The following is a 22,527-nucleotide window of genomic DNA, read 5'->3' on the forward strand; positions in this document are numbered from 1 at the left end:
ATCAAGTCTGAAAAATTCAGCCAAAACTTAAGAATGGAACCACTGGAAATGATTATTGTGCAGACTATGTTGAAATGTCTTACATCATATCCAATAGAACTAACTCCATTTTATAAAACATCTCTATCCTGCAGATAGACATTATTTGTAAAAATAAAAAATCACTTCAATTAAGCACAGTTTATGCATATTTCACATGGGTACATTGACCTAGTGATTTTGAAGTTTGACCTTATAAACAATTGAGATTAGAAAATCAGTTGATCAGCAGGCAATGCCTGTGGCAACAACAACAGTAGCAAAGAAGGAGTTGAACATAAGTTAATGTTTGAGGTCGCAAGTCAATGGCAGGAAAACAAGCATAAATAATTAATATGACAAAATTCCATTTTATCTTTTCAAAATAAAAATGAGTTTGATCTAAGATTCAAACAAAAAAAATAAATTGAATATAGACTTACTTTTGAATATGTGTACAAAGGTAATGATAAGAAAAAAAGACTTCTTTTCTAATAAGGAACACCTTTTACCTCTGAATGAAGGTTTTCATATTCAGAAAATGAATTTCTAGTATGATTACTTTCACAAACCTAGCTACTTATTTATTGCCAGTATTCTTAAATACAAAACAAATTTCCCATCATTTCTACTGTTTCTTAGCTATATACTTTGAGTTTGTGATATTTCAAAAGTAAAAGATGAACTAGTTTTGTTATTCACATTTTCAGGTGCTTATTAAATTCATTCTTTTCAAAGTATTTACATCATAGGTATCACAATTGAGTTAATCTAAATAACTTAGCAATATAGTAAAATATATCTTAAATTACTATTATTTCCAAGATTAAATTGTACATGAAATTCTAGCACAACTAGAATTTGTGGATGAGTCGATCTGCAAGAGAAGGGAGGAAGGAGCAACCGGAAAGACTGGAGGGTTTGGAAGCTGTGGTTGAGATGTAATGTATGAAAGAAACATAAAGTTTAAAAATCAGTTGTTCTGATCAGGTAGGTATGCTTGTCATAGTTATGAAAAAGTGGCTAACACATGCAAAGATTTGTTGGTATGGCTGGTAAATACAGCTGAACATATATTTCTTGGTTAAATAACCTTTTTATGGTTCTAATCAAATGGTGATTGCATATTTATATGCATGAAGAAAATCTAACAAATATATAATATATTCATATATATGTGTGTGTGTGTATTTATGAAGACTGATAGGAATTTGACAGGTTACACGACTGTAATCAAATTCATATGTGTGAGTGTCTTTGAATTAGAATATATGAAATATTAACTATGATTAATTAATTAGTTAAATATAATGAAATAGAATTTTCATTGTATTCTACAATTAAAAAAATAAAAAAAGCTGTATGCATTAACACAACTAACATAAGTTGAAAATTAACAAAAATTCATATATGATGACTGTGATTGAGGTTACTATCAATAATAATTTTATAATATGGTAAATATAAACATTTGGGTATGAAAGTAAACCATTGTTTTATTTAAAAGCATTTCAGTTAAGCCTTGATATTAAGATGAGTCTTTAATCAAAGAGCTAAGTTTAATATTTTATATGTTGTGCTCTTTAGTTTTTCAGAGATTTTAAAGGCTCTAGGCATGTCTACCTCAAAGTTCTTTACTTGAATTCCTGACCTGTCTTCCATTTGTGATGGATAGTCTGTAAATTAAAAAATTTTCTTTCCTCTCCTCGTTGCTTTTGATTGTAGTGTTTTACAAGAGCAGTACAAACCAAACTAAGAGAAGATATAATTAGAATTGTAAATCATTAAATTTCTATGAATTTCATACTAATATATAGCATAATCAGATGTATTTAACATAGATATAAATAGTGTATATCAATATTAATATATACATACACATAGTCTATGAATATATTAAATCAGTGTTATCTGACTTACTATATATACTAAAACTGCTATCATTTTAGTAATGTTGATGCATATATACTTAACCTCACAATGTGTTGAATGAAGAGAAAATTAAATTTAGATTTAATACAAAGAGACACATATCTTTATTCACACAATTAGTATCAAATGAATAATTACAGATTTTACTTTTATCAGTTTTAAAGTTAGTGCTCATATCCCAACTCCTATGTCCCTGTTCCATGAGAATTGGGGTAATTCTTGAAATGGATGTATATACATTCATAGTCACTCATAGTAATGATCCCTTCATGTCTTTTATATTTTATGACTTTTTCTGTAGAACACATTTCACTAAAAGTTAACTATAATAGAGAAAATTTTCTCAAATGCACATAATATATATATCATTGTTAGAGTTGATTTTATATACAGTCTACCCCAGTTCACTGTAGTGAAGGTTATTCTCTATAAGTACAGAAACCAGCCAATTTTCCTTGTCAAAATTTGTATACATTTATACTGAATTACTTGTTAAACTATTCAGATGTACAAATTTGGATTTCAATTAATATGTATTAATTGTGTGTATTTATTTCCAATTAAATATTTTAAACCAAACAAAATTACAGCATATCTAATTAGTATTTTAATTGCCTTTATATTATTGTATTAAATATATAAAGGAAAAGTGTTAATTCACCAACCATGAGTTATATAGTTAAAAAAGATTTCTTCTTTCCTAAATATATTTATAGTTCACTCAATATTAGTTACATTTAACTAAAGAATGAGTTCAATATGGATACTTTTTCTTCCACAGGTTTAACTCTTTCCCTTTAGCTATTTGAGTATAGACTGAAAAGGAAAACACTGTCTTAATTTCCTTGCCATTCTAATACATCACACCCAGAGCCTCTCAAATGTTTTATTGGCAACAGCTTCCAGAAAAGATGTATTTGTTCCCAATTTTCCATATTTACCATAGTACCTTATCATTATGTGCCTTGCATGGATTATTAACCTTTATGCTTTTCTAAGATGCATAACGAGGATACAGAATAATTTCTTAAAACTCTATGGAGTATATGTATATAGGTAATTATATATGAATATTCTAAATACATGTTAATATATGAAACTATTATACATACATATACTTTTGCATCATGTAAGTATATATTATTGTAAAATTTTATATTAAATTATTGAAATAATTATTTGTGCTTAGATAAATTATACTACTACAAACAAACAATAGAAACAACTATAGTAAAGTCTTTAATTTTTTTTTAAAGAGAGAGAGATTTTATATTAGTCCTGCATTTCTTCACATGAATTAGATTTGTATCTGAAGGAAATGGAATATCTATGTACATAAGTATGTGCATGTGAATTTTCATTAAATTATTATTTACATTAGCCACAAACTCGAATCATTCTCGAGTTCCAAGAACTGATAAGTAAATATTGTAGTATATTGACTTTAAAGTGTCAATGTATTATTACTGACAAGGAAAAAAAATGAACCACATCATGAATTTAGGCCAACAACATTATACTAAATCAAACGTGGTATATGAAACAATGTACTCTCTCATACCTTTATATAAGGCATATTGAAAAGGCAAATTTACATGAATGGAAAACAGAGTCTGAGATGCCTACTGCTGGTTGCCACAGGGGGAAAAACCTAACAATGCTTGTGTACAAAGAATCACACTACAGACATGAGATTCCCTCGAATTGATTTAAGCTAATGGTTACATCAGATTTGGGAACTGAAAACCACTTTAAAGAAGCAATTTGAAACTGGAGAACTGTCTCCAACATAAAACATTCCTATTGAAACTTTCATTGTAAGAAAACCAGAAGAATACAGAACATTGCAAACTATGGCAGCCATAATTAAATAAATAATCAATGATGTATTTTATTTTTGAAACATATTATAAGCAACTTATTTTGTCTTTTCAAATTCATTTGTAATTACCCCTGTTTATTTCCTTATTAGCAAAAGGAATAATGCTTAAAAGTATATGACCTTCCTAATAAGTAGGTAAGTTAACCCAAATTTCATCCTGCTCCCCTGAAGGAATATGTTAAAATTGCTAAGCCTTTTGGGAAATTAAATAGCCTCATTTAGTTTTCATCTTTTCTTCACTTTTCTGTGCCAAAGCTCTAATGAAAGTGCTAAGGAGCAATGAAATGGCCAACGGCAGAAAGCCAAAGAGAGATGGGGAGAGAATAAAGAGCCAAATAAGCAACCTTTAAATAACTAAGAGTTGATTGATTGATTCAACCCATTTAGACAATTATCTTAATAGCTCTGTTTGCTAAAATTTCCTGGTAGTCTTGCCAGATACTATAAAGTAGCTGTGAAGCAGAAACAGTGTGAGTGGTTAAGTGCAGCAGATACAGAGTCGTACAATTGTGATTTAAGCACAGGTTCCATAAGTTCTGAACTTTGTGACTTTCTCCATAGTTCAGATCCAATTTTTAGTGATTTATGGAATTAATAGCATCTGATATATAAAACTTTGAAAACAGCCTCAACCAGTATTGGAAATTACTGTAAAGGGTCACAGGGTTAAGAACAGTAATATTTTAGAAAGCCACTCAAGAGTATAGAAGAAAATAATGAGCTATTTATTAATAGCTAGTATAATTAGGTAGGAAACAAATGAAAACCCTTTGTTTAAAAATAATATAAATAAAATAAAGACAAAAACCGTTCAATTAGTAAGGGATATGTTTAGTGTTGGATTATTGGCTAGACAATCGTCTCTTCCCTCATAACCATTAGCTTGGGAAACAAGGAATTGAAAATATAAACTCTGTTTGTTTCTCAAAGTAATGATATCAGAGTAAAACTGTATAACTGGCTGTGAGAAGATACCTGATTTTCTTTAATTACCTCGAAAGTTGTAAGATTATTATCCAGCCAGCAGTTCTTAAGAGTTAATCTCCAAAGGCCTGTTGTAAATCTCTTTGGGGCAGAAACAGAAATAGATTCTCCTGGAAATGTCCACATAAAGAATGCAAGAAAAATGATAATGCCAACTGACATGCTAATGTAGAAGTGAAAAAAATGTGCAGGATCCCACAATTAGACAAAGAACTACAAACAAGTAATGACTGCAGTTGGAAAGAGAATTAATGTCTTTCAGGGATGAGCCCCTTTATTGATTGTCCAACGCAGAACAGTAAACCCTGAAAGCATACAAAAATAAGCAACAACAAACACATCAGGCTTTATTTACATATTTGTACAACTCACATACACACTTCTTACATATATAATATAGTATATACAAATATATGTTACACAAATAATCAAAAAGAGGCTATCAGATTTAGAGTAGAGGGGCATGGGAATCTTTGAGAGAGGGCAGGTGGAAAGGGCTGAGGAAGGAAAGGGAAACGAAAGAGTGATACAATATTATTGTAATTTAAATAATTTTAAATACAAAAAGCAATTCAGAATTCAAGATGCTGACAAAATTGCCGAATTTGTAACGTGCCTGCTTACCATGACAGTAGTCCTGATTTTTACCCTAAGCTCTAAAGGGCTTATGGTCATAACACTTAGGTTGGAGAGGCAAAAGTATCAAGGTTCATCCTCAGTTATATAGAGAGTTAAAGATTAAAATGTGTTACAGGAGATCCTGTCAGAAAAAAAGAAAGAAAGAAAAAAAAACCTTACTTTTCAAATTATTCCATTTAATATAAAAGTTTGTTGAGTTCAGATTTTTATCAAAGTGCTTAGATTTCAAATTAAGCATTGACCCGTATACATAATTAACTGTGTCTAATATCACAGTAAGGCAATATCCAGTAATGATCTTATCAATGTTTCTAGGTTTAAAAAATCTAAGAGGAAAAAGTTCAGAAACAAATTAATTAACCTACAGTTGAGTGAGTATACCCTGATGAATCAAGTAAAGTCTTTAGTAGCAAGGAATTACCTGAAACAGAAAAACACAAAACAAATTATGTCTCGATTCTGTTTACACATGTTTCTGAATAGAACACCTTTACTCCATTTTGTGGTGGAAAGATAATAGCTTTGCCCTACATTAAATGATAATAAAGTAATCTAATTATGTAGAACATTTTAATTGTTTTGAAGTGATAACGAGTCACGACTTGCAAATAAGATGTCATTGAAAGAGAGATATCTCTCTTAGGAAGGCGAAGTGTTTAAAGCAGTTCTTCTTCACTGTATTAGGTTTTCTAACAGCCTTGTTAAAAAAATAAGAAACAGCATACAATCAATATAACATGATTAATGATCTACTTTAGTCTTATTTTCATATCAGCCTTATCTGAATTTTAAAGACTTAGCATAAAATGTATCATTCATCATTTTATATTGATCATATGTTGAAACATTGTTTTTGTGACAGGAGAAATTATTGTATTATTAAAAACCTATTCTTTCTAAATGCAGGCATTTAGTCTTGTAACAAATAATAACTCTGGAGAAAGGCTGAGACAAGGGGCAAATGAGTAATGAGTTCTAAATTTTGTATAAAATATATTGGTAAATAGCTTGGCTTAAAGTGTGGGATAGATATATATAGTACAAATAGAGAAGGAAATTGGTATATTACACTCACAATCCCCAAAGACAGCTCTGACCTAACTCAGTCCAATTTGAGAGGCAAAATCCGTCTATTCTCAATATAAATAAACTGAATTCTTATTATTAAATATGCCATGAGATTTAATTGATTTAATATCAAAACAAACAACATGAAAATCAAACATGATTTATCTTCTGGGATAAACAGCAATAAGATATATACTTTATACTAGAGATTAGAATTGTACAACTTCAATGAAAACTGTTATGTTTTTGGATTTCCAATGACTTCAAAGGTCTTATGCATTGAAATAGTGATTGTGAAATCCTGGCTCTATCATAGTATGGCAACAATGTTAGGTAATGGATCATCCTGTGACAATATTATGTTGATGAGTCTATGTCTTTGAAAGAACAAATAGGAAACTTGCCCTTCTTGTTTCTCTTCATATTAAGGGGGAAACAGTATGTTTTCCAGGCAAATATTTTCCTGTTTTATAACTTGTCCTAGTGTCATGAAGCTCTGAAATTCCAAGCAGAATATCTGAAATTTAGAGACAAAACTTATATCTCATCCTATTAAGCAGATCCTCTCTCATAATTTGTCAGTGATGTGAATCTGAGTAAACAGACATTGTTATAAGACTTTTATAAGGATGGCTTTGAGTTTCTCTGCATATCACATCTGAGTAATTACTAATGAGACAGAAGAAATGCTTGGGAAACTAGGTATTTTTTTAAAAAAAAATAAAATGTCACAAGGTTGGTTTAGAAACAGGAAAATGACATAACACTATTTTAGGGAAATCTTAGACTGTCGGTAATCACAGATAAAGCATGATTAGTCTTCACTGTTAACTTTACTATTTTAAATTCCCTAGAAGACACAGCTCTTCTACCATTCCTGAGAAAGTAAAATGAGGACTGAAGATACACCTTTAGATGCCTAGAGCCATCCTGTGCCCTGCACAGGATGACTGACATGAGAAATAGAGGAAATTAGATGCATGGCATTCCCCTCTCTGTGTTTCCCAATCCAAAGATACACGAGGATTCGAATTCAGTCTTCCAGCACCGTAAGTCTCCTGTACTTCCCCATCGTGATGGGTTATTCCTGTTGAACAATGACCCAAAATAAAACCTTATTTCCCTAAGTCTCTTGTGTTTGGTATTCTGCCACAGAAAGTAAGCAGTTAAGTAATATTTAATGGGTATTGATGCTTAGATTGACAACTGACCACAGAACCGGCAATAGTAAAATAATATTATATAAGTGTTCAATAGCTGTATTCAGATATCATTTTCTGTAGAGCAAAAAAATTGACATTTATTTATATATGCAAATAAAAATATATAAATAACATATATAAATATATTATTTGAAAATATATTCATTATTTTATAGTCAAACATGGTGGCATACACCTTTATTCCCAGCACTATTGAGAGGGAGGTAGTTAGATATTTTTATTTCAAGGCAAATCCTGGTGACATAACATAGGGCATCCAGGGTGAGATAAAGAACGTATAAATCAAAACACTGTTATAGTGTTTTAGATATAAAGCATATGTTATAGACATAACATAAGGCATCCAGGATTACATAAGTACTCCATAAATCAAAACATTGCAACAGTGTTGACAAATGGTTTATTTATTAATTTATTTATTTTTCTAGTCTGATTTTCTCCCTATTGACAGAAAGGAAGGAAGGAAGGAAGGAAGGAAGGAAGGAAGGAAGGAAGGAAGGAAGGAAGGAAGGAAGGAAGGAAGGAAAGTATATTGGATTTGGGTGGGTGAGGATATGGGAGAATGTAGAAAGAGTTGAGGGAATGCAACCATTAACAATATATATTATATAAAAATGTTAATAAAAACAAAGAAAATAATATTAGGAAGAATAAGTTTGTTCATACAATTCAATATTAATAAAAGTGAGCTTTCTCTTTTTCCTCCACTCGTTTCAAGGGAAGTAGTTTAAAATGAAGGATAGTAACAGTATAGTAAAGATATATATAACACTTCAAAATCTGTGTGAAATTTATCACTCATCTTACTAGAAATATCTATTCATTGCTTTATATAATATAATGTTACAGTCTGTGTACTTTTGTTTAATTGTCATTTATTAATTTAATTAAATTAACTTTAAATAACAATACATTTGCTTTACTGATGTGTGATAACCTCAATAGTGGTAAGAAATGTTCACAGTCGGGTCTGGGGGGGTTTAAGTTGCTGACAGACTTACAAGCACTGATTAATAAGGAACTTTCTTTCTTTAGGTTTTACGTATCAGAGAATGAAAAAAAAATGTGAAAAACTTCCCATTGTTTATTTCTTAGTGGATAAGAAATAGGATAATAGGATTATGAAATATCTGGAGTATTTAATATTATAAATGCCATAATTATATTGAAGTAATTTAGAAGGATTTATATAGGCTTACCAAGGTTTTGAAATGCATTATGAATTCAGAAAATAATTCATATTTGACAAATGTCAATAATGCATCAAATAACATATATGTGTATATGTGTGTGAGTGTGCAAAATTATACTGTGCATAAGGGGAATAGTTTTGAAATATGAGGCATAACCTTAGGTTCAGAGTGGGAAATCAAATTTCCAGCTTCCCTTGTTTAAAATGTATAAATTAGAAAATAAAGTAAAATATTGAAGTAATGATTGATTCATTTAAGAAATAACTATTTTCTATGCAAATTTATAATTTTACTAGAGATTTAATGTTAAACATCTAGATGACGTTTAATCTTTTTTCTTGGTGTGCATATGAACAATTAAAATTATAAAAGGCACTATAATACTTAAATTAGTTATAGTATGAGTTCTAAAATTGTAGCATGAGTTCTAATAGGTCTTAATAATAAAAGTCCAGAGTCAGATATTGGGCAAAATGCTGAGAGATCAGAGAAATAAACTATAGCCACCTTACCTCTCAAAAGAGACTGAGTTCTTGTTTCTTCCTGCCTTATCACTTCCTCTCTCCACCCAGCCATATCATTTCCTGTCTGTCTTTCCAGTCCTCCAGACCTCTATGGTTAGCTAGTGGTTCTGTTCTCTGCCCTTCAGGCAAACTTTATTTGTACAATCCACACTTAATGGTAATAGAAAAGATTTTCTTTATTTTACTGAAATTTCTAATTTTCTGAACTTCTATATTTAGTAGAACTCATCTAAATATATTTCAAAAGATATCAAACACTAGAAAGGTAACAAAATTTTATCAGTGTAATTTTGATGCTATATTTTTATAAATGGCATATTGTTGAGTATGGAAATTCAAGATTCAGTCCTAGTACTCTAGAGACAAAGACAGAATCTTTGTGAGTTCCAGGACATGATCAAAATATTGAGATCTAGACCAGCCAGGAACCCATAGTGACCTTCTGTATTAAGAAAAGAAAAATATGAAATAATAGCTATATACTATGAAATCACATTTGAATATTTTAAAGAACTACACATGCACATGTCATGAATTACTGCTTTTTTCTATCTTGACATTTGTGGCTTGATATTAATTTTTTGGGTATGACTGCAGTGTTTTGTTATTGTCTACAAAGGCTATGTCTCTATCTTAAAACAACATTTTGAAATAAAATAATAAAAGCTTTTCTGTCCTAGTTTTAAAATGGTATTTCTTTTTTTTTTTATGTGTGATCCTATAGAAGTTAAATAAAATGGTATTTCTTTGTCAAGGAATTTTTATAAGTCCCTAGGCTCAATAGTACCAAAATGAGCAACAAGACACCTTCCTGCCATTCTTGAGATCTGTCTCAACACTCTGGCAGATTTTAATGAAGCCTCTGCTACCCTATGACATAATGATTCTGTGAGACCCAGGAGATGATGCTGTTGTCCAGGAAACTGGAAATGAACTACTAAAGACTTAGCTGCCAGGGCAATGCTTGGAACCACAAGAGCCAAGAACCAGAGAACTAGCAAGGCCCAGTCTTGGAAACCAAAAACAGCTATTGGATTCAATACACACTGAGATGTAGCCAGGGCACAGAGGCTTTGGGGACTGAAAAAAAGTGTGGCAGGGAACCTAAAACTGAGAGGCTTGAAACAGGCATTACATCCACATCACTCTTATTGTTTGGACAAACCACATAGAATGTGTGAGTGTTTATTTCAGTAGTCGGTAGGGGAGACCCAGCCAATCACCTTGCTTGCAGGGGTGGGGTCCCATGAGGATATTTTTTACTTATAAAGATGCAGGGCAGCTCCTCTCAGAAGCCATGCCTCTGCTTTCCAGGGCAGATGCAATGAAGCTCCGAACCAGGATGGACGTAGGCTAGAATCTTCCCGGTAAGCGCACCTCGGTGCTACACACATTAATAGAAATGGGCCAGGCAGTGTTTAAAAGAATACAGTTTGTGTGTCGTTATTTTGGGGCATGAGATAGCCAGGCGGCCGGGCCTGGGTGGCAGGAACACAGCCCACAGCTCCCACAGCAGTAGTCTAATGTATATAACTAAAGTAAGCAAAAGTTCCAAGAATCTACAACATTTCAACCACAAAATACTTTGACAGATGATAGAGTTCTCCCAAATAAAAAGTCAAGGTAGTGTCCTGAAGTGAAAGATCCGAAAATGGTGAGTGCTAGCAAATAACGGTGGTCCATCACAGAATCCATTCTCACATGGACAGTTATGGTCATTGACTAGAATGACTGACTCTCACTTCCCCCATCTCAGCCTGTGGAGATTGATATCAACCTCTCTGCACTCAGAAGAGCCATATCCTCTGAGCTAGGAAGACATGTAGGCTGATTCTCTAAGATGGATATCTTTTGTTTCACTGAATTGCTTTATTTATTGTATATTTTTATTATTTACAATTTTGTACTTTAGTTGTTTAGTTATGTTTTAACATTATTCTCACCAGAAAATATTTTGACGACCTATTTCTTTCCACTTATATATTCTCTTGTATTTGCCATTCTATCTCTCAATCCTTCTCATTCTTAAACTCCTCTTTTTCCCCATTCACATTCTGTGCTCAGGTTACTACTTATTTATGGATATCCTTAAATCTAAACTTCTATGAACTTCATTTTCCAAAATAAAGACTTAGATCCACTGATTTGGAGTTTCATCAAGGACAAATGCAAGTGCTCAAATCTTTTCTGCTGTAAGACTTTACTGAATCTGCTGTATTATTATATCTGTCCATGCTGTGGCATTTCTGTCTAAACCATAGCATATCACATGACTTCAAGCAAAGACCACTTTCTAGGCAGACTCGCACAAAATAAAACAAAAGAATGAGAACTGTGAAAAAATTAAAACTCATATGACTTACAGGTGGAATTATATTAGTAGAATGCAGGTGACTACAGTAGAAGCGTAGGGGAATATAAGCAACAAAAAAGGATTTGTTAAATATTTGATGAAATCTAGTATATTTTTAATCTAATGAAAGTAACAACTGCTGAAGATTGAGACAAGATCACTGACTTCCTCTCCAGAGAAATTTTCTTTTTATTTTTTTTTTTATTTTTTTTTTTACTTGTTTATTTATTTTTATTCTTTTTTAATTAAAATTTCCACCTGCTCCCCATTTCCCATTTCCCTCCCCTCCTCCCAAATATTGCCCTCCCCCCACTTCCCTCCCCCTATCCCCACTCCTCTTCTCCTCCCCCCACTCCATTCCCCCTCCCTCTCGTTACTGAAGAGCAGTCCAAATTCCCTGCCCTGCGGGAAGACCAAGGTCCTTCTATCTACGTCCAGAAAGGTGAGCGTCCAAACAGGCTAAGCTCCCACAAAGCCAGTTCATGTATTAGGATCGAAAACTTCAAGTACCATTTTGTTATTGCCATGCTAGTTATTATTTATAAATATAGAAAGACAACAAAAACAGCAAGCAAGAAAATTAAATAGGTGCAATCAAACAAAACTGCTGCTGCTAACCAGTTTAGACTCAATAACTGCTATTAGAGTTACATTGAAATTTGTACTCCATTGAGCTGCCAAGACTCGCTCTGGTAACTTCTTCAAAGCAATGGGTTGATAAATATTCTTTACCTTAGCACCCAATAAATACCATTCTATATCCGTCTTGGAGATCCTCAAGCATTTGTGAGCATTAGATTTCCTAGTCTTCCTAGACTGCATCTAATGACAGCTGCATGGTGCCGTCATGGGCTCCATCTGACTAAGGGTTTGCACTTGAGAAAGGAACCAGATCCTAACAACAACATTACCAACTAACCCATATCATTAGTCCTTAAGCTTGTTCTTAACACAAATGTGTATCCTTACTTTTCTCTCTTTCTCCAACAAACAAATAGAAAAACAAAATTTGATGTCCGAGAAAGTATAAATTCCCCCTAAACACGATGGTTATAAATGAATTCCCAGCAAGTCTCACAGCAAAAGGAACATCTAGCAGAGACAATCTGGAGGAAAATAGCAGGAGTTATAAAATCTTTCAGAGAGAAGTTACGAAAATCATTGTAATTAATACAGTAAAGAGGTTTTAGAGCATGGGGACCTGTGCAGAGGTATGACCCCTACCTCAGACAGTGCTTCTCCTTGTGCCTGAGTTTTTCTTTATCAAGGAAGCTTCAAACGGGAATAATTGGAAGTAAGTAAACTTTCCCGGGGATTTATTATTTATTCTCTTTGTGACTATCTGAATGTATCTCATTTCTAATTTATAAAGTAAATAAAAAAAGATCTGACTCTGCTTCACACTGCTTCAATGGCACTAATTATTTCCAAAATTTCTCAGTGAGAGTCACAGATAAAATGTTAGAGGTGGTACTTGATAAATCTGTGCTGCAAACCATATTGGGTGGCTTCAATGGGTAAATATGCTTGGTGCATTATTGTGCACCTTGTGTGAGACATGCAGAGCTTTATAGCTTATATGCCAGCAATTCTGTAGATATACAAAAATTAACTAATTTCTAAAATATACAAAGGAACAATATAAAATGTCCATTCTCAAAATAAGCATCAAGTCCTTTTGATGTACTATATTTAAACTATAAACTTTCTAGCCCATATGACAAAATTTGTGATATAAGTTTTATAAGAATTATTATCAGTAAACATTAACTTTCAGGTGAATCAGAAATGAGAAATATCCCCTTCTTTCTGTTTCTTTATAAGTTAGAATATCATCAACTTTTAAAAACGAAATCTATCCTTGAAGATTTATAAGCATAAATTTTAATGTATAGTAATCTTTATCCACTAAAACTACCTAAGTGTATTTTTTAAATCATTTTTTAAAACATTTGATTAGAGAAAGTTCTGTATTGTATCATGAGACTCTTCACTGTGATGGAGAACATTGTACATCTAAGATATTTATTATACTTTTCATATCAAAATATGTTGAGGACCATTCTGCAAAAATTCAATGGCCAGTTCAATCATGATATGACACTGTCATATCATAGTTTATTACTATTTATGTAAGGTTTTTCCACTATTTAATAACGTGGTGTAAGTTTTAAATCTTTAACAATTCCTAAGCTACATATTACTTTTGAAATATTATTTATTAAACTTTCTCTAATACTTCTAATATTATCTTTAGGCAAAGCAGTTCATATATGTTTAAATTGATCATTTTTCTATACATTGTAAAATGTTATAACCATGTAGTGCAATGGAATCTCTGTTTTCAAATTGGAAATTGAGAATATATGATCTTAAAAGTGAGACATGGTAATACATCAAGCATACTATAAAACTAGATAATGTTAAACTAAAGCACACATTTCAGTATTAACTTATTATTAAATTTATAGTCTAAAATGGGCTTTTCTAAGAGAGTTGGTGACAGTTTAAAATTGTAAAACTTCTTTCCACTGTTTTCCTTTATCATTGATGCAATTTCATACACAATACACAATTTCAAAAACAATACAGTTGATAATTATGAGCATTATTGTGAACTGCTACATCTGGTCAGAAGTTTTACTCCACATATTTCTTACAGATAATCAATAGAAAATCAGATAACCAACAAAATAGGCAGATAATCAATAGAAAAGCATGAATCTAGAGAGCTGATGATAATTTATTCTTAATAAAAATAGAATGAAATCAAATTTTTTAACTTAATTATTGCTTCTACTTTCTTTGTCATAGGTTTCCCTCTTCTGATTATTTTAAATGTGACTTAGATCTCATTATTAATCAAGCCACAAGGAGAATTCATAACTATGTCACTATAAACATCGCTGCCTAGTATGTAATTCAAATACTCGATTGCTAAATTAAAATTTATGTCATAAATACCAACATCACTCAGACAATGAATTTTCAGATATGTATTAACTGATCTACTCTTCAGTGAGAATGAAGAAAATCATGTAATTCTTAATTAACAGGAGCTTTTTTGATCTTAATCTAGTTTGAGCTTTGTGATTCATCATCAGCAATCTATTTCCTAGAAGTCTCAGTCCAGGCAGTCTTCTCTAATGGTAAAGGAAGTTAAAGAAAGCCGAGCTGTATTAGCTCCCAAGTCAACTCAAATGGTTTCACTGTAACAATTTTTACAACTCTAAATGTTTTTCAAATAAAATTTCACTGGTGCATGGACTAGTGACATCAGAGATGCTGTCATCCACAAGAAGACCATCAGGAGCCATTTTCTCTGCAGCTACTGTGATAGCCTTACTTGTTGGAATGGTAAGTGTTAGAACTGTCAGGGTTTGCGACAGATAAAAAAGCCATGAACTTGTCCTGAACAGTTTCCTCATGACCAGCTTCAGAAGCACTGTCAGTTGACTTTTGAGAAAATCTGGAAATGAAATTTTCAAGCCATGTAGATGTGAGTACAAGTCAGCTGCCAGCCGTCTGTACCTCAAGTGCCAAAGGTCCTAAAGCACAAGCAAACTGGATTTTCTATACCTGGATTTCACAAATCAAGCCACTCTTGGCACACCAAAAATATTACTGGACTTCAGTTTAACTGTGGGAATTATAATGAAACAATGTGTTATTTCCAGACAATAAAAGGATATGGAAGTAGAAGATTAAAAATCTATGGAATTGTTTGCTGGTTCTTGTTTACAAATCAATATCAAATGGTTCTTATTATTCAGCTGAAAATTTAACACTTTCATATGTATTTGTCTAATTTTATAAATGTTGATCTTCCTTTCTGATGAATAAACAATTTATTTATATTCTTTTTATCTGGCTTCTTAAATAACCAGTTTAAACTTCTTCTTTGCTAATCTGTCTTAAAAACTCTATTGATATCACAGCAAACTACTATACTAATAGGAATTTAATACCTTCTTTTCACTTCCTACATGCCAGTCATTTTCAAAATTATGTATAGTAAAGCAAATACTTGAAAAAATAGAGAACAGTGCACATAATTAGAAGTTTAAAAATAGTTTTGAAATATTACTTTTGTTATATATGAAATAATAAAAGTGATTTGAAGAATAATTGGTTTCTGAATATATTCTTTTCAATAGACTATAATGAAATAAGATTCTTTATGAATAAATGTTGAGAAACATGGGGAAGGGTTAGGAAATAAAACATTGGTCAATGAATAACTGACAATTTGAAATAAAATACCTTGAAGATAATGACTGACTTCCAAGTGAAGTTAAAAACTATGGATTATTATAATCACATTCTATTATTTTATAACATTTTTGTCAGCAGTAAGTATATCAGAGAGATAAAAAATTAAGTTTATTTAAGACTTTAACATAAAATTCATTACAAAATCTTGAGAATCACTAAATTAGCATGTAAAACATCAATATACTGACAATAGAATACCATGTATTTTGGCATAAGAGTGGGGCCTGAAAAGTTTAAAGACAGGTGTTGCCAGGCTTAAAAACTTGTTATTCCAAACTGTTCCCCTCCAAAATATCTTATTTACTAACTCTTAGCCTTCTTTTTAACAGATGTCTATCAAAATATTCTATGCCTTTGTAACTTCTTATTACTATATGCTGGAGGTCTATCAAAATATCTTATGCTTTTGTAACTTCTTATTACTATATGGTGGTGGGTGCCCTACATACATGAACATATTGGCAGCAATAATTAAAGCCTAGGGTTAGCAAAATGCATGTGGTTGGGATACAAAAGTAGAGGGCCTATGGGAAGAGTTGCAGGGAAGGAAGGGAAGCAAGTATTTTTTCAGTACACATTGTATACCTAAAGGTTTGGAGGACTCATATCTCATCAAAGAAGTTTTCTGTGCAGTAAAATATTACCATTGCAAAAACAAAAATAAAAAAAATTTAAAAAGCAACTAAAGAGAATGAAGAGGATTATTGAATGTGGGGTACTCAGCCGAAGTAGATACATCTACAACACAACTCCTGAAAGTGAGACTCAGGCCCCAAAGTAGAATTCATGATTGTTAAACATTTCATATTACTTCAGAAATGTATTAACTAGTTATTTTACTTTATTTTTACTTGAATTTATATAAAATTATCTGCAAAATATTTATCTGTCTCTTGTCAGTCTTTTTGTCTTCATATTTTCTGAGATTGGGTTGCCATTTGAAATTTTTTCAATGAAAATGAATATAAATAACTGCTCCAGATATTACTATTATTAAATAAAAATTATTTAACTGTGTTGGCTTTATATTTTGATAACTGTATGACAATCTATCAAACTATTCCAATATAATTTTATACATGTATATAATTGCTATTTTTCAGTATAGTTTAAGATTTAAAATAATTTTTCTAGGGTCATCCCCACTTATTAAAGACTTATTTTGAACTCGTCTTTGGAAATTTACAAATTGCAGAAATCCTATGAAGATAAAGTTGTGTTTTACAAAACCATATACATTTATATTACCATGTTCAGAGTCTACAAAGCACTACTTGAGAACATCCAACCACTCTCAATGTTAAGTTCCAATGCCCAGAGTTGTTCATGACAATTGCCTTCAAAAATACAAGTGGAATAAGTGGATTATTTAATACTATTATAAAATATGTTCTATTTCATATAAATGGCAATTCATCACATATATGTTCAGGGGGGTTATGTCATTTATAAATATATGCCTACATTTAAAATTTTTTTTTTGTATTTTATGCTTACCTCCACTAGTCATAAAAATCTATAAGGTATCAATATGTAAAAGCACAGATTTATAAAGTGTATGGTTGAATTACTTGTATCTTTAAACAACACTCTGTACATGAGTAAGTATTTTGAGATACAGAGTACATTTGCCTTTGGGAGTGGAATCATTATTAGTCAAATTGATTTGCAACCTTGTTAAAGAACTCTGTAAACCATTTAAAATCCAGCTTAAGGAAACTCTGCTTTTGAAGGATGAAAAGTAAAAATAATTGATCTCTTTCCTACTCCTTAGACATACTTGGTTCTCTATTTTTAAATATCATGTTCATGCTTGTTTTATATGTATTATATGATTTCCTTAGGTTTCCTGTTTTATATTTCTTTCTCACAGGTAATATGCATCTTGAGTTCTGAGAAATAAGAGAAATAAGAAAATAGAAATATTTTCTTTTCCTGTCTCTTCTCTGATCTTCATAAGGACTGAACTTTCCTCTTTCTCCAGGTTACATGTTGCATAAAATGTCAGCATCAGAGAAGTTTTAAAAAAAAAAATGTCAATCTAGTTTAAATACTGAAATATAATTTAGTTTGAAAATATATGATACTTTTAGTGTAATCTTATATATGTAGGGTTTATTAATCAATATTGCATTTCCTTCATTTTCTCATTTTCTAATAGAGAAAAGGAGGAGATTAAATCAAAACAAACAAGATTAAGGATGGAGATACTTCCTTGAGTCAATGAATGTGAGTGTGGGTGCTTTGAATTCACATGTATAATTGGGTGTTACTGAAGAGCTATTTTTATTAAAGGAGACAGTTATTTAAAATGTTTATGAGTTCCTCTAAATATTCTCTTACTTTTCTCAAAAGTATGAAAGTCTGCTAGAGAATTTACTGCAGTTTATCATCTCACAATTATGTGTTGACATAGGTAAACTCTTCTGTGTAGAAAGTTAATGTCCCTCTGATTTCTCTTGCATATCTTGAATTTTGTCACAAGAATATTTTCTATTTTATTTTGTCATATTTACTTGTCATGAGGTTATTTTCATTTCTACTCCATTAATTTCTTTGATTTTCATGAGTGGGATTATTTTTGGAAAAGTTTCCTTTTGAAAAATAGACTGCATTTCTTTAAATTGGTATAATACTCAGAAAATTATATAAAAATGTAGAAAGAAATTCAGTACTTTTAACTAAGTAAATTGAGAATATGCAAGCATAACTTCAATCTGACATTACAAACTTGGTCCTATCTTTATGCTAGTTTATTTTACATATACCATGATTTTACACTCTTCTGAAGACAACAAATTGCTTTTATGTTTCCATGATTTTATGTAATAGTAACATACATGCATATCATGCAAGATTCTTTTAGATTATATAATGGTGGAAATATTTTCTGATATTTATGTGAATGATAATATAATAAATTATTTAAAATACAATATTAACCATACATAAGTCTTAAGGTCATCTTGAAAGACATAAATTCTGTTACATGGAACAAGAGCAGTGATATTTTGGTAGATAAGTGAACGTATTTTTAAAATCTTTTAAACATATTCATATTTAACAAAAATATTTCCAATTTTTTTTGTCATTTTATAAATATATTTCTATAAAATGTTTTAAGAAACTATGTTGATAATGCATTTTACTTTTACATTTACAGAAATTAAATTACAAATATATCTGAAAATGAAAAATTTAGGTAATAGGAAAAATATTGCACTACATAGGTATTAAAAAATGTTAGTCAATAGTCATACCTGTATGTCATACTTATATTAATCAGGTTTTTTAGATGCATAGAGATTGTATTCTGCATAGATAGGTAATCTTCAAACCCTTCAAAGAGCTGTAAAATATTGCATTTAATCAACTTAGGGTTCTGTTGATGTGAGATACAATTGCTCCTGGCAGCACCTGATAGAAAGCTAAACACCAAAGACACTCCACTTAGAGGTTGTTTTCTTCTTGGCAAAAGTGACCTTTGGGGGGAAAAAACTGCCCATACATCAACCACTGATAAAATTTACGGTATTCATTTTGGATAATGAGAGTACAAACAAAAAGACTGCCAAACCTTACCAAGACATCATAAAATGGTTTTGAAAATCTTCTGGCCTCTGAAAATGATTTGTCAGTTACTCTAGGCCTTTAGCCAAAATTGGTTGCCCCAGTGTTACAAATTGAGACTTTGCCAATTAGCCAGTTGTTTTAGAAGTTGCTTAATTGCACTTCCTGTTTACCAGAGTAATAGTATTTTTCTTCTCAGGAATTTGATGGGGTTGAAAACGGGATAGTTATAGTTACTTTCCTCTTATGGCTTAGCTAAGCTATTTACAATAATTCTAACTTGTATATATGATTTGCCTCTTCCTTTCCCTGAACAATACTTGATATTTGTCCTTATTTAGACAAAAGGAGGAGGAGCTGTGGATACTCCTTCAGCCAATAGCCATTAAAATTCTGATCAACTTTGGGCATGATATCATGTACTATAAATTGAGATGTAAAGCAATGCAAGGGCCTCTTGTCTGCTGGATTCAGTTCAGTTTCCTAGGACACAGAGGACTGTGGATAGCTACCCTTTCTGTGAATTTATCACTAAATAAAGCTTTATTATACTCCATTCTGGGCTATTGTGGAATTTTTTTTTTTTTTTTTTTTTTTTTTTTTTTTTTTTTTTTTTTTTGGTTTTTCGAGACAGGGTTTCTCTGTGGTGTGGAATTGTTTTATACAACAGCAAGATTAGATTCCCAGAACTCAGCTAGAGACTCATGATCATGCAGTTTCGTTCTGTATCCTCTTTCACTTTTATGGGCACCAGGGATACACAAGCTATGTAGACATACATGCAGGTGAAACACTCACTCATACACCTAAAAATGACATCAATAAGTCTAAATCTCAAGAGTTAGGAAGTAATTTGAAATACATTCATCTTCCCTCAGCATATGTACCAAGCCAGTGCTTTTCTGCAACATGTAATTGACTGTCGCTTATAATATACACAATTATAATAGTATGCTATTATATCATTTATCAGATAATAGCAATTAACCAATGTTAAATACTTCAGCAACACAAAGAATTTTAAGTATAGTATTGGGAATGCATATGTGATACTTACTTTCAGTAATGTTTAACTCTGATTGCATTCATACCACTTAGGAAATGTTTATAAATTGTGAAATATCTTCCCAGCATAGAAAACTTGATAAAAGTTTTGGATCTCTGTAAAATGGAAAATAGAAACTAGACAGAGAGATAAGTGCTTAAGAGCCTGCTCTACTCTTGCAGAAGATCCAAGGTCATTTAAAAGGAATTACAGGGGGCACCTTACAGCTGCCTATGACCCTAACTCTATAGTGTCCAATTCGTTCCTTTGGCAAGAATAGACAACTGTACTCATTTGCATATGCACCCATAAAGACATGCAAACACAAGTAATTAACCAATTAATCAAATAAGTAGAAAGTAATACATTCATAGGCATAAGAATAATTGATTGTTTCCGATGAGCATGAATATTTCAGAAACAACATGATTTATATTAATTGAAAAACATTTGCAGTTGCTGCTGAATAATTCACTATAAGTCTGACCAATCTCCAGTGTTTTTATGATTATTTTCACTAAGTTGAATATTAGTCTATATTTTAAGATATTAAAATATACCGAAATAATTAAAGTTCATTGTTTTTTATTTCCCTAGATAAATAATCCTTAAACAATTAATTTCATGCAAAGTTCTCAAATCCCCAGTAACTTTACTAATTTCTGGTATTGTCTCTTTCTTGTAATTTTCTAACATTAGACACTAGTGTCTAGAGTTCTGTCTCAGTGAAAGTTTAATGAAGCAATGTGATTATATGTCTGAATAAAGAATTTACTTCAGTTAATACAGAAAATAGAAAAGAAGTCTCAATAGAAACCAAGGCTATTTGAGGATTAATTCAGTGAGCAACTTATGCTGGTTTAGGGAGTAGGGATATAAGATTGAAAAAAGGTTCAAATTCTGGCATTGTAGGTATGTGGGAATAGAGTTGGTCCACTCTGCGTAAAACTGGCTCAATACTGGCACTTTCTTTAGCAGTACATCTGAATTTATGGGAGAAAATTGCAACACAAGGGCTTGACTCCGTTTTAAAATCTGTCTGTTTCTTTATGTGCAAACTATAAGATAGTTTCAACTACTTCAAGTCTTTAATCTCATGGTTTCAAAGCAGATTTAATGCAACCTATCTGCTTTCGTGAAGGAGGCAAAACACTTAAATGATATTCAATTTTTAGGGATTACTATGCTTGTATTTTTTTAAGAGTTTAATTTCATAAAGGAATACACTACTTTTGAAGTATTGTAAACTTTCACCTCTAGCAAGTCTTCTGACCTCAACAACCAACTGCCCTGTATTTCATGGACTCTTCTATGATTTCTTTCTTTTTATGCATATTTCATTATATATGCATAAACATAGAGATAAACATAGTTATATAAACACACATATAAATATCCAACTGATTAATATCATACATATTACATAAATAAATGTTTTTATATAAATATAGGTTTCTAAACAACTAAAATATCCTCATTTGAATATGTTTAGGGCTAACCACCTAGATTTGGTGTCTTTCCCCAGGAAAAATAGCTTTTTTCTTCTTACCAGCAGTTTACAACCTTTAGATCTCCATTTTCCTCCATCTATTTGTGCCTGTCAATTAGAATGATCTTTGCATTTCTTGTGAAATCAATATTGTTTAGCATTCATGGAAGAAATATCCCTATCATGTCCATAAAATACTATCTCAGAGTCATTCTATTCATTATGTTATTAAAATGTTTCTGCTCCTTTTCTAATATTTATTATTTTCCTTGGCCTTAGGTGTATAGGACATGTTATAGATCTGTCATTTGGTAGTGTGGAATAATGTTCTT

This window comes from Chionomys nivalis, chromosome 12 (assembly GCF_950005125.1).
Source record: "Chionomys nivalis chromosome 12, mChiNiv1.1, whole genome shotgun sequence".
Taxonomy (NCBI): Eukaryota; Metazoa; Chordata; class Mammalia; order Rodentia; family Cricetidae; genus Chionomys; species Chionomys nivalis.